This window comes from Schistocerca americana, chromosome 6 (genome assembly GCF_021461395.2).
Source record: "Schistocerca americana isolate TAMUIC-IGC-003095 chromosome 6, iqSchAmer2.1, whole genome shotgun sequence".
Lineage (NCBI taxonomy): Eukaryota > Metazoa > Arthropoda > Insecta > Orthoptera > Acrididae > Schistocerca > Schistocerca americana.
In genome coordinates, this window is record NC_060124.1 from 495,041,084 (window position 1) to 495,051,401 (window position 10,318).

Sequence of the window (10,318 nt, forward strand, 5' to 3'; positions counted from 1 at the left end):
CCGACGGGGGCGGCCGTGCGGACCGTGGAAGGCGCCCTGGATCGCGCGTTTACACGGTGCGGTAAAGGAAGTGATAATTTATAGTTTATGCGCTAGTTAATTACAATTATAAGATCTCCAATGGTGCGACGAAATCAATATTTCCTGTTTCACATTGTATAATGACAATGCCAGATAGGCGGGAACAGCGAATTGGTGCCAACTTCAAAGGTAAATTTTACAACAGTTTAATAGTGTAGTGTTAAGTAGTCAGAATAGCCTCTGTTTGAAGCTTTATTTCGATAGTTAATTGGCTGTGCAGTCTAAAAAGAAACTGAAGGGACAGATGTAAACTCTTCGAGAATTCTGCTGCTCTGCTGTTATATAATAAGTGAGCTTTTTGTCGTATTAGGCTGGCGCCTAAAGTTCATAGCGTTTTTCCATAAGTTTAATTAACGCAACAATTACGCATAACAGAGACTTTAGTCATCAATAATGTACTGTGCGTCACTATTTATAACACTCTGTCAACGCTGGACTAACTTTTCGATTCCACCACTGTAGAAATCAAGTGGTTTTGACACGAAGAACTCCCTGTAACTTTATTTGGAGAGCATTCTCATCCGGAAACGAAGTTCGTTGACAGTAAATGTCAGCAGTGCTGGTTACATCTCCGGGAAGCAATTCGTAGTTCAACATATCGTAGCTGGTCCACCAGACGCATAACATTATCTTTTGTGGATGGGCGAAGGTCTTTCTATGGGTGCTTTGCTTGGGCTCAGCAATTCCCTTCTTTTTCTTACGTTAGCATAAAGACAGCATTTCTTGCTGCAAGTAACGATACACGTTAGAAATGGTCGGTGTTTTTCAGTAGCCAGTTGATGACGAAAAGGCATGGCCACCCATTGATTTTTGTGATTTTGGCTTAGAGTTTTCGGAAACCACACACTCGATATGTGAACCTCCCCACTGCATGCAAACATCGCACGATGATGGAATGATCACAGTTCACTGCATTCTCCAGTTCTCGAGCACACTGACGTGAATCATTGTGGAACAAGACATTTAAATACTCCTCGTCAACTCTAGAAGGTCTTCCTGAGCGTGGAGAGTCACTAATGTCAAAACAATCCTCCTTAAAACAAGACAACCACTTTCTTGCCGTGCTCTGTCCAATGGCATTATCCCCGTACAGGGCGCAAATCCTCCTGGCTACCTCCGCAAAAGTCATCATTCTACTGAACTCAGAAGAATATGTCTAATGTTCCGATTTATCCATTTAGCTCTGCATTTTCTAGCGTCCGCAGCTCCACTCGCTATCTCTAAAGGATAAAATGACAATAAGTAAGCTCAAACAGCAACAGTGAACTGTTGTAGTTATGGTCTTCAGTTCAGATACTAGTTTGATGCAGCACTCCATGCAACTCTATCCTACACAAGCTTCTTCATCTCGAAGTAACTACCGCAACCTACATACTTCTGAATCTGCTTGGTGTATTCATCTCTTCGTCTCCCTCTACGATTTTTATCCACGTTGCCCTCCAATACTAAATTGCTGATCCCTGATGCCTCAAAACATGTCCTACCAACCGATCCCTTCTTCTAGTCAAATTGTACCACAAACTCCTCTCCTCCCCAATACTATTCAGTACCTCCTCATTGGTTACGTGATTTACCCATCTAATCTTCAGCATTCTTCTGAAGCAGTACATTTCGAAAGCTTTTATTCTCTTCTTGTCTAAAGTAGTTATCGTCCATGTTTCACTTCCGTACATGGCTACACTTCATACAAACACTTTCAGAAACGGCTTTCTGACACTTAAATCTATGCTCGATGTTAAAAAATGTCTCTTCTTCAGAAACGCTTTCCTTGCCATTCCCAGTCTTCATTTTATATCTTCTCTACTTCGAACATCATCAGTTACTTTTCTCCTCCAGTAGCAAAACTCATCTACTAATTTAAGTGTCTCTCATTTCCTAATCTAATTTCCTCAGCATCACCTGATTTAATTCAACTACACTCCATTATCCTTGTTTTGCTTTTTTTGATGTTCATCACATATCCTCCTTTCAAGACACTGTCCCATCCGTTCAAATCCCCTTCCAGGTCCTTTGCTGTCTCTGACACAATTACAGTGTCATCGGCAAACCTCGAAGTATTTTTTTCTTCCCCATGGCTTATAATTCCTACTCCAAATTTTTCTTTTGTTCTCTTTACTGGTTGCTCAATATACGGATTGAATAACGTCGGGGATAAGCTGCAACCCTGTCTCACTCTGTTCCCAACCACTGCTTAACTTTCTTAAAACTGCCATTTCATTCTGTACAAATTTTAAATAGCCTTTCGCTCCCTGTATTTGACCCCTGTCACCTTCAGAATTTGAATGGCAGTGTTCCAGTCAACGTTGCCAAAAGCTTTCTCTAAGTCTACAAATGGTGAAAACGTAGATTTGCCTTTCCTGAAGCAATCTCCTAAGGTAAGTCGTACGGCCAGTATTCCCTCATGTGTTCCAACATTTCTACGAAATGCAAACTGATCCTCCCCAAGGTCATCTTGCAGCAGTTTTCTCATTCGTCTGTTAAGAATTCGCGTTAGTATTTTGCTGACGTGAGTTATTAAACTGAGAGTTCAGTCATTTTCACTCCTGTCAAAACCTGCTTTCTCTGGGATTGGAATTGTTACATTCTTCTTCAAGTCTGAGGGTACTTTGCCTGTCTCATACATCTTGCTCACCAGATGGTAGAGCCGGCCGGAGTGGCCGTGCGGTTCTAGGCGCTACAGTCTGGTCCCGAGCGACCGCTACGGTCGCAGGTTCGAATCCTGCCCCGGGCATGGATGTGTGTGATGTCTTTAGGTTAGATAGGTTTAATTAGTTGTACGTTCTAGGCGACTGATGACCTCAGAAGCTAAGTCCCATAGTGCTCAGAGCCATTTTAACCAGATGGTAGAGTTTTGTCATGACTGGCTATCCCAAGTCTATCTGTAGTTCTAGTAGAATGTTGTCTACTCCCGGGGCCTTATTTCGACTTAAGTCTTTCAGTCCACTGTCACATTCTTCATGCAGTATCGTACTTCCCATTTCATCTTCATTTACGTCCTCTTCCATTTCCATAATATCACCCTCAAGTGCATCACCCTTGTATAGACCCTCTATATACTACTGCCACCTTTCTCCACCGGAGCTCTTGAGATTCATACAGGTTTTCTCCAAAGGTTTCTTTAATTTTCCTGTAGGCAATATCTACGAGGGTTGGAACTTCAATAGTGGTAACTATTTACTTACATCTCGTAAAAAATAGATACCAGTTTCAAAGTTTTAATGACCTTCAGAGTAGTCACTAGCATTGTGTATAACCCGTTCATAGGACACTCATAGCAGTGCCAGTTATGTTGACAGTTCGAGCGGCGCAGTCTATTGCCCGATGAATTTGTAGCAACTCTGAAGAGAATGCTGTGAAATGTTTCCTTCAGTTTAGAAATCAAGGTGAACGTACGAGGGCTTAAGTCTAGGGAGTGCAGTAGGTGGTATAGCACTTAGCAGCAAATCTGTAACACCTTGCACTGTACGTGCTTGAGCATTGCCCTGCAAAATGAGGGTCAGGCCCTGTAGAAAGTGTCATCACTTCTGTCTCTATGCTGTTCACAACCTAAGACCAGCTTAGAGACAGAAGTGATGACACTTTCTGCAGGACTGTCCATCATTTTGCAGCACAATGCTCAAGCTCATACAGTGCAAGCTATTACTGATTTGTTTGAGTGATTTGGCTGCTAAGTGCTATACCACATACTGAACTCCTATGACGTAAGCCCTCGTAAGTTAAACTCGATTCCTAAACTGAAGGAAACACTTCACGGCATTCGCTTCAGACTGCTACAAATTAGTCGGGTAATAGACTGTACCGCTGGAACTGTCAACACAACTGGCACTGTTAAGAGTGTCCTACGACTTCCACATCGCTGCCAACAGGGTATACACAATGCTGGTGAAAACTTTGAAGGTCAGTAATACTTTGAAACGCGTATCTAATTTGGACGAGCTGTAAATAAATAGTTGTCACTATTAAAGTTCGAAACCTCGTATCTTACCCCTGGTGATACATGCCTCTACATCCTTACATTTGTCTTCTAGCCATTCCTGATTAGCCATTTTGCACTTCCTGTCGATCTTACTTTTGAGACTTTTGTATTCATTTTTGCCTACTTCATCTACTGCATTTTTATATTTTCTCCTTTCATCAATTAAGTTCAATATCTCTTCTGTCACCCAAGATTTCTACTAGCCCTCGTCTTTTTAGGTACTTCATCCTCCGCTGCCTTCACTATTTCATGTCTCAAAGTTACTGTATTTCTTTCCCCAGTTCTTGACAGATCCCATCTCCTAAAATTCCCGCCTTTTCTCAGTTTTTCAGTTTTAATCTACAGTTCATAACCAATAAATTGTGGCCAGAGTCCACATCTGTCCCTGGAAATGTTACACAATTTACCACCTGGTTCCTAAATCTCTGTCTTACTATTATGCAATCTTTCCACGTATACAACCTCATGCTCTGAGCAAAATTCTACCAGGCGGCTTCCTGTTTGATTCCTTATCCCCATTCCATATTAACCAATAACTTTTCCTTTTCTTCCTGTTTCAACTATCGAATTCCAGTCACGCATGAGTGTTAAATTTTCGTCTCCCTTCACTATCTGAATAATTTCTTTTATCTCATCATACATTTCTTAGATCTCTTCGTCGTCTGCAGAGCTAGTTTATTATTAAGCTTGTACTACTATGGTAGGCGTGGGCTTCCTTCTTGTCTATCTTGGCTACAATAATGCGTTCACTATGCTGCTCGTAGTAGCTTACCCGCACTCCAATTTTTTTTATTCGTTACTAAACCTAGTTCTGCATTACTCCTATTTGATTTTGTATTTGCAACCCTGTATTCACCTGAGGAGAAGTCTTGTTCCTCCTGCCACCGAAATTCACTAATTCCCGCTATATCTATCAATTTCCCTTTTAAAATTTCCTAACCTGCCTACCCGATTAAGGGATCTGACATTCCACGCTCCAATCCGTAGAACGCCAGTTACCCCTATCCTGATAACGACATCCTCCTGAGTGGTCCCCGCCCGGAGATCCGAATGGGGGACTATTTTACCTCCGGAATATTTTACTAGACAGGATGCCATCAGCATTCAACCATACAGTAAAGCTACATGCCGTCGGGGAAAATTGCGGCTGTAGTTTCCCCTGGCTTTCAGCCGTTCGCAGTACCAGCACACCAAAGCCTGATCAGTCAAGGCCAGATCAGTCTGTCATCCAGACTGATGCCCCTGCAACTACTGAAAAGGCTGCTGCCCACTTCAGGAACGACACGGTTGTCTGGCCTCTCAACACATACCCCTCCGTTGTGGTTGCACCTACGGTACGGCTATCTGTATCGCTGAAGCACGCAAGCCTCCCCACCAGCGGCATGGCCCATGGTTCTGGGGGGGGGGGGGACAGTGAACTACAAATAAAAAATGACAATCGGTAAGTTATGATCTGTCCGTTCGTTCACTGACTTCTCTGTTCACTGTAACAAGTTTAGTGTCTGTGTTTTGCGACCGCACCGCAAAACCGTGCGATTAGTAGACGAAAGGACGTGCCTCTCCAATGGGGACCGAAAGCATTGGATCGCAAGGTCATAGGTCAACCGATTCCTCCACAGGAAAACACGTCTGATATATTCTATACGACACTGGTGACGGCATGTGCGTCACATGACAAGAATATGTTGTCGACCACCTAACTTGTATACTTGGCGAATGGGTAAAAAGATTCTTCTACGTTGCCCGATTTAGGTTTTCTTGTGGATGTGATAATACCTCCAAAAAAGTGATGAACACATAACAGTTTGTCACATAAACTGCAACAAATGAATGCAACAGGTGCATAGTCGCACAGTTTTCCCTGTGCTCTGTCAAAACATGTGTTTTTAACGTTTTCAAATTTTTCCGTGTGTAGAGCGTCAAATCCTGCATATGTCCCCGCAAATCTGAACGTGTCCTGGAATTTTGGAAAGCGAAGTTGATTATGTGTGAGTGCCCGAACTTTGATAATTGTCTGAAAATAAAAAATTAAACTTTTCACTCGAGGGAAGACTTGAACCAAGGACCGCTCGTCCCGCAGTTGCCCACGCTAACCACGGCACCACGACGCTCCCAAGCTCACACAATCCTTGATTTTGCCTACCTTGCGCATGGACTACTCAGTTTGTATATTTTGCTTATTTTTCGTAGTTCCACAAAACTTCTTCCTGTTTTCTCGATTGATGTGTTCAGTATTTCAAGGCCTATCTACTATGCCAACTTATAACTAAATCTGGGGGGGGGGGGGGGGGGGTGATGGGGAGGTTCCCCTGTTAGCATAAATTTACTGGATATAAAAACGGTAGATATTTAATATGTATTTCGGATGGAGAGTGAGATAGATTTAAGAATATTCGTTGTGAATGAGAGGCTCTGTTACAAATCGAAAGGTACAAAGCCCTTGCAGCGTAGAGAGGTTGTCCTAAGAAGGAAAGTGGAACCTCAAGTATGTGAGAAGGGACTGTGTGAGAGCACGGCTGGTGTGTGACGGAGGGTGGGAGGCTCCGGCGGTGGCAAAGAGCAGAGGAGCAGCCGTGGCGAGAGTGCTGCCGGCGAGGCGGAAAGAAAGGGAGGCAGAGAGAGAATGGAGTGGAGAAGGAGGAGGAGGAGAGATAATCGCCGGTGAACTTTCGCTCTGATTCCAAGGGGCCGACACCGTTGCGGTGACTCTGTCGCTCTCTGCTTCGCAGCAAACACGTCGCCTCCACTGTTCCTCGCGTCTAGCGAAATGTTTCCTCCTGACACTGCCTGAGGAGCCGTCGGTATGACAAACGCCGCCAGTAAACAGAGGGGCACCTGCTTAACAGCCAGGAGGCAGCGGGGCTATTACACGACCCTTACGCAGAACTAGCTAGACCTTACTCAAAAGCTGTAAGCTGATTTCCGTGGATTTTTTTTTTTCTTTTGTGCAGGGTCGTCGGCGAGCGGAATAATTACTGTAGTCGTTTCACTTGAACTTTCCAACTGAAGCACCGTAATGCTGATGTTGGTAGCTAAGTGGCCGTTACATTAAAACTATGGATAATACTTTTGCAGACACTGATACGGCGTTCTTTGTTTGTTCGTCCACTGTTATCCGTAGATTAACTCTTACTGCCAAATATTAGGTAAAAAACAAGTTTCTTTTGTTGGATATTTTCACAGCAGCAGTATATAAAATACAGTAGTTCAACGCAACAATGCCTTTTGCTAGTTGGACATTTACATTTTCATTTATCTTGTGCACACAGAGGCGTTTCGCCTAGTTTCGAGGTATCATCAGTGGGTGCAGATCAGCGTCTAATTCATTATTTTTAAACCAACAGCTTTCTCTCAGATAGCAAAAATGGTTCAAATGGCTCTGAGCACTATGGGACTCAATTGCTGAGGTCATAAGTCCCCTAGAACTTAGAACTACTTAAACCTAACTAACCTAAGGACAACACACACATCCTTGCCCGAGGCAGGATTCGAACCTGCGACCGTAGCGGTCGCGCGGTTCCAGACTGCAGCGCCAGAACCGCTCGGCCACCAGCGGCCGGCTCTCAGATAGCAAATTGCTTGGAGGTTTGCAGTTTTCTTTTGGTCACTATTCTGAACAGTTAGCAAAGGAAAACTGCGAAGTGTCAACCAGTTTACCAACTGAGAGAAAGTTAATTGATTTAAAAATATTGAATCAGATGCTGGATACCCACTGAAGATGCCTTGAAAGTAAGGCGAAACTCGTCTGAGTAAACAAGATAGGAAAGGCGTTTTTCTTTTAGCTGTTGTAGTTTATATTAGGCGCAAACAGCCTTGCAGCAGTGGTAACACCGGTTCCCTTCAGATCACCGAAGTTAAGCGCTGTCGGGCTGGGCTAGCACTTGGATGGGTGACCATCCGGTCTGCCGAGCGCTGTTGGCAAGCAGGGTGCACTCAGCCCTTGTGAGGCAAACTGAGGAGCTATTTGACTGAGAAGTAGCAGCTCGGACATCGTAAAGTAACATACAGCAGGGAGAGCGGTGTGCTGACCACACGCCCCTCCATATCCGGGTCGAGTGACGCCTGCGGGCTGAGGATGACACGGCGGCCGGTTGGTACCTCTTGGCCTTTATGGGCCGTTCGGGAAGAGTTTATTTTAGTTTAGTTTATATTAGATGAACCCTTATGTCGCATATCCAAGAGCTAGACAAAGAGATACCAGGCAGCTGAGAGTGGTATATTCCATACAAAAAACAAGTGAAAGTGACAGATTACACATTTTGGACGTACGCCATGTATTAACACTATGAATTCTGAGTGCAACCATCACTGCTTATGACATATATTCAGGATAACTACAAAGATGATTTTCGTTTCGTGGGACCGAGCGAGGTGGCGCAGTGGTTAGCACACTGGACTCGCATTCGGGAGGACGACGGTTCAATCCAGTCTCCAGCCATCCTGATTTAGGTTTTCCGTGATTTCCCTAAATCGTTTCAGGCAAATGCCGGAATGGTTCCTTTGAAAGGGCACGGCCGATTCCCTTCCCAATCCTTCCCTAACCGGAGCTTGAGCTCCGTCTCTAATGACCTCGTTGTCGACGGGACGTTAAACACTACCCACCTACCCCCTTTGGTTCGTGTGGCGACCAACTGCGCGGTCATCAGCGCCCGTACAAAGTCCCAGTCTACACACAGTAAATTTTCTTTTTCAAAGTTCAATCTAGTCACCCTTCCATGTGATGATGATGATGAAGAAATGATCAAGACAACACAACCACCCAGTCCTCGGGCAGAGAGACTCCCCAACCCGGCCGGGAATTAACTACAAAGTTCAAATGGCTCTAAGGACTATGGGACCTAACATCTGAGGTCATCAGTCCCCTAGACTTTCAACTACTTAAACCTAACTAACCTAAGGACATCACACACATCCATGCCCAAGGCCCGGATTCGAACCTGCGACCGTAGCAGCAGCGCGGTTCCGGGCTGAAGCGCCTAGAACCGCTCCGCCACAGCGGCCGGCAATTAACTACAAAGAGTTGATCCAGTATCTAAGCTGGAGGGGGGCAACTCATTATTTTCATTACGTGCAAGGGTGCAGGCTGGAGGAAAAATTGAATCTGTTTCTAAATAAAACTCCAAAATATTAAAAACTGTACCTATTATTTGGCTGGGATAATAAAGCTACGAACGTACCTAAGTCTCACTGGGGAACATATTAATTACCTTCTTAAAATGGCAGACAGTTCCGTTTAAATTGCTGGAAATGGTGTGAGTGCAATGGGAATTCCATTGTTAAGTGCAGACGTGAGAGTGGGTAGTCTGAAACAGTACAATGAAGTCAATAGGGAGGAGGTAGATGATCCAATACTAGAATCAGAATTTAAAGGGCTTTGGCTGACTTAGGATCAAAGAAGGCAGAAGTGATGGATAATATTTCAACAGAATTTTTGAAATTGTTGATGGAAGTGGCAACAAAACGACTATTCACGTTAGTGTTTAGAGTGTATGAGTCTGGCGATACGACATCAGTCTTTCGGGAAAAAACATCATTCACACACTTCCGAAGACTGCAAGAGTGGACAAGTGCGAGAATTTTATCACGAACAGTTTAACAGCTCATGTATCCCAGTTGCTGACTAGAATGATATACAGAAGGATGGAAAACAAAGTTGAGGTTGTATTAGATGACAATTAGTGTGGCGTCAGAAAGTGCAGAGGCAACAGAGACACAGTTATGACATTCTGGTTGATAAGGGAAGCAAATCTAAAGAAAAATAAATACACGTTCATTGGATTTGTCGACCTGGAAGAAGCATTCTACAATGTAAAATAGTGCAAGATAATGTGCAGTACGTACAAGAACCAAGAGGAAACAACAAGAGTGGAAGACGAAGAACGAAGTTCTTGGATTGAAGCAGTTACGGAAATAAAAGAAAGGTTCAAGAGTGGAATTAAAATTGAAGGTGAAGGATATCAGTGATAAGATTTGCTGATGACTTTGCATTCCTCAGTGACAGTGAAGAAGAATTACAAAATTTGGAGAATGGAATGAACATTCTAATGAGTATAGAATACAGATTGAGAGTAAACCGAAGACAGATGGAGATAGTGGGAAGTGGCAGAAAAGGCGACAGAGAGATACTTAACATCAGCATTGGGGTCTCAAAGTACACGAAGGAAAGCAATTCGGCTAACTATGTAGCAAAACAACCCGTGATGGACGGAGCAAAAAGGACACAAAAAAAGACTAGCAGAGGCAAGAAAGGGCATTCGTGGG

At 43.8% G+C, this 10,318-nt stretch overlaps 1 pseudogene; it reads left to right on the plus strand.

Annotated features, from left to right (window-relative positions):
- Positions 1-7,860: 7,860 nt before the first annotated feature.
- On the plus strand, positions 7,861-7,978 carry LOC124620827 (annotated as a pseudogene).
- Positions 7,979-10,318: the final 2,340 nt, after the last annotated feature.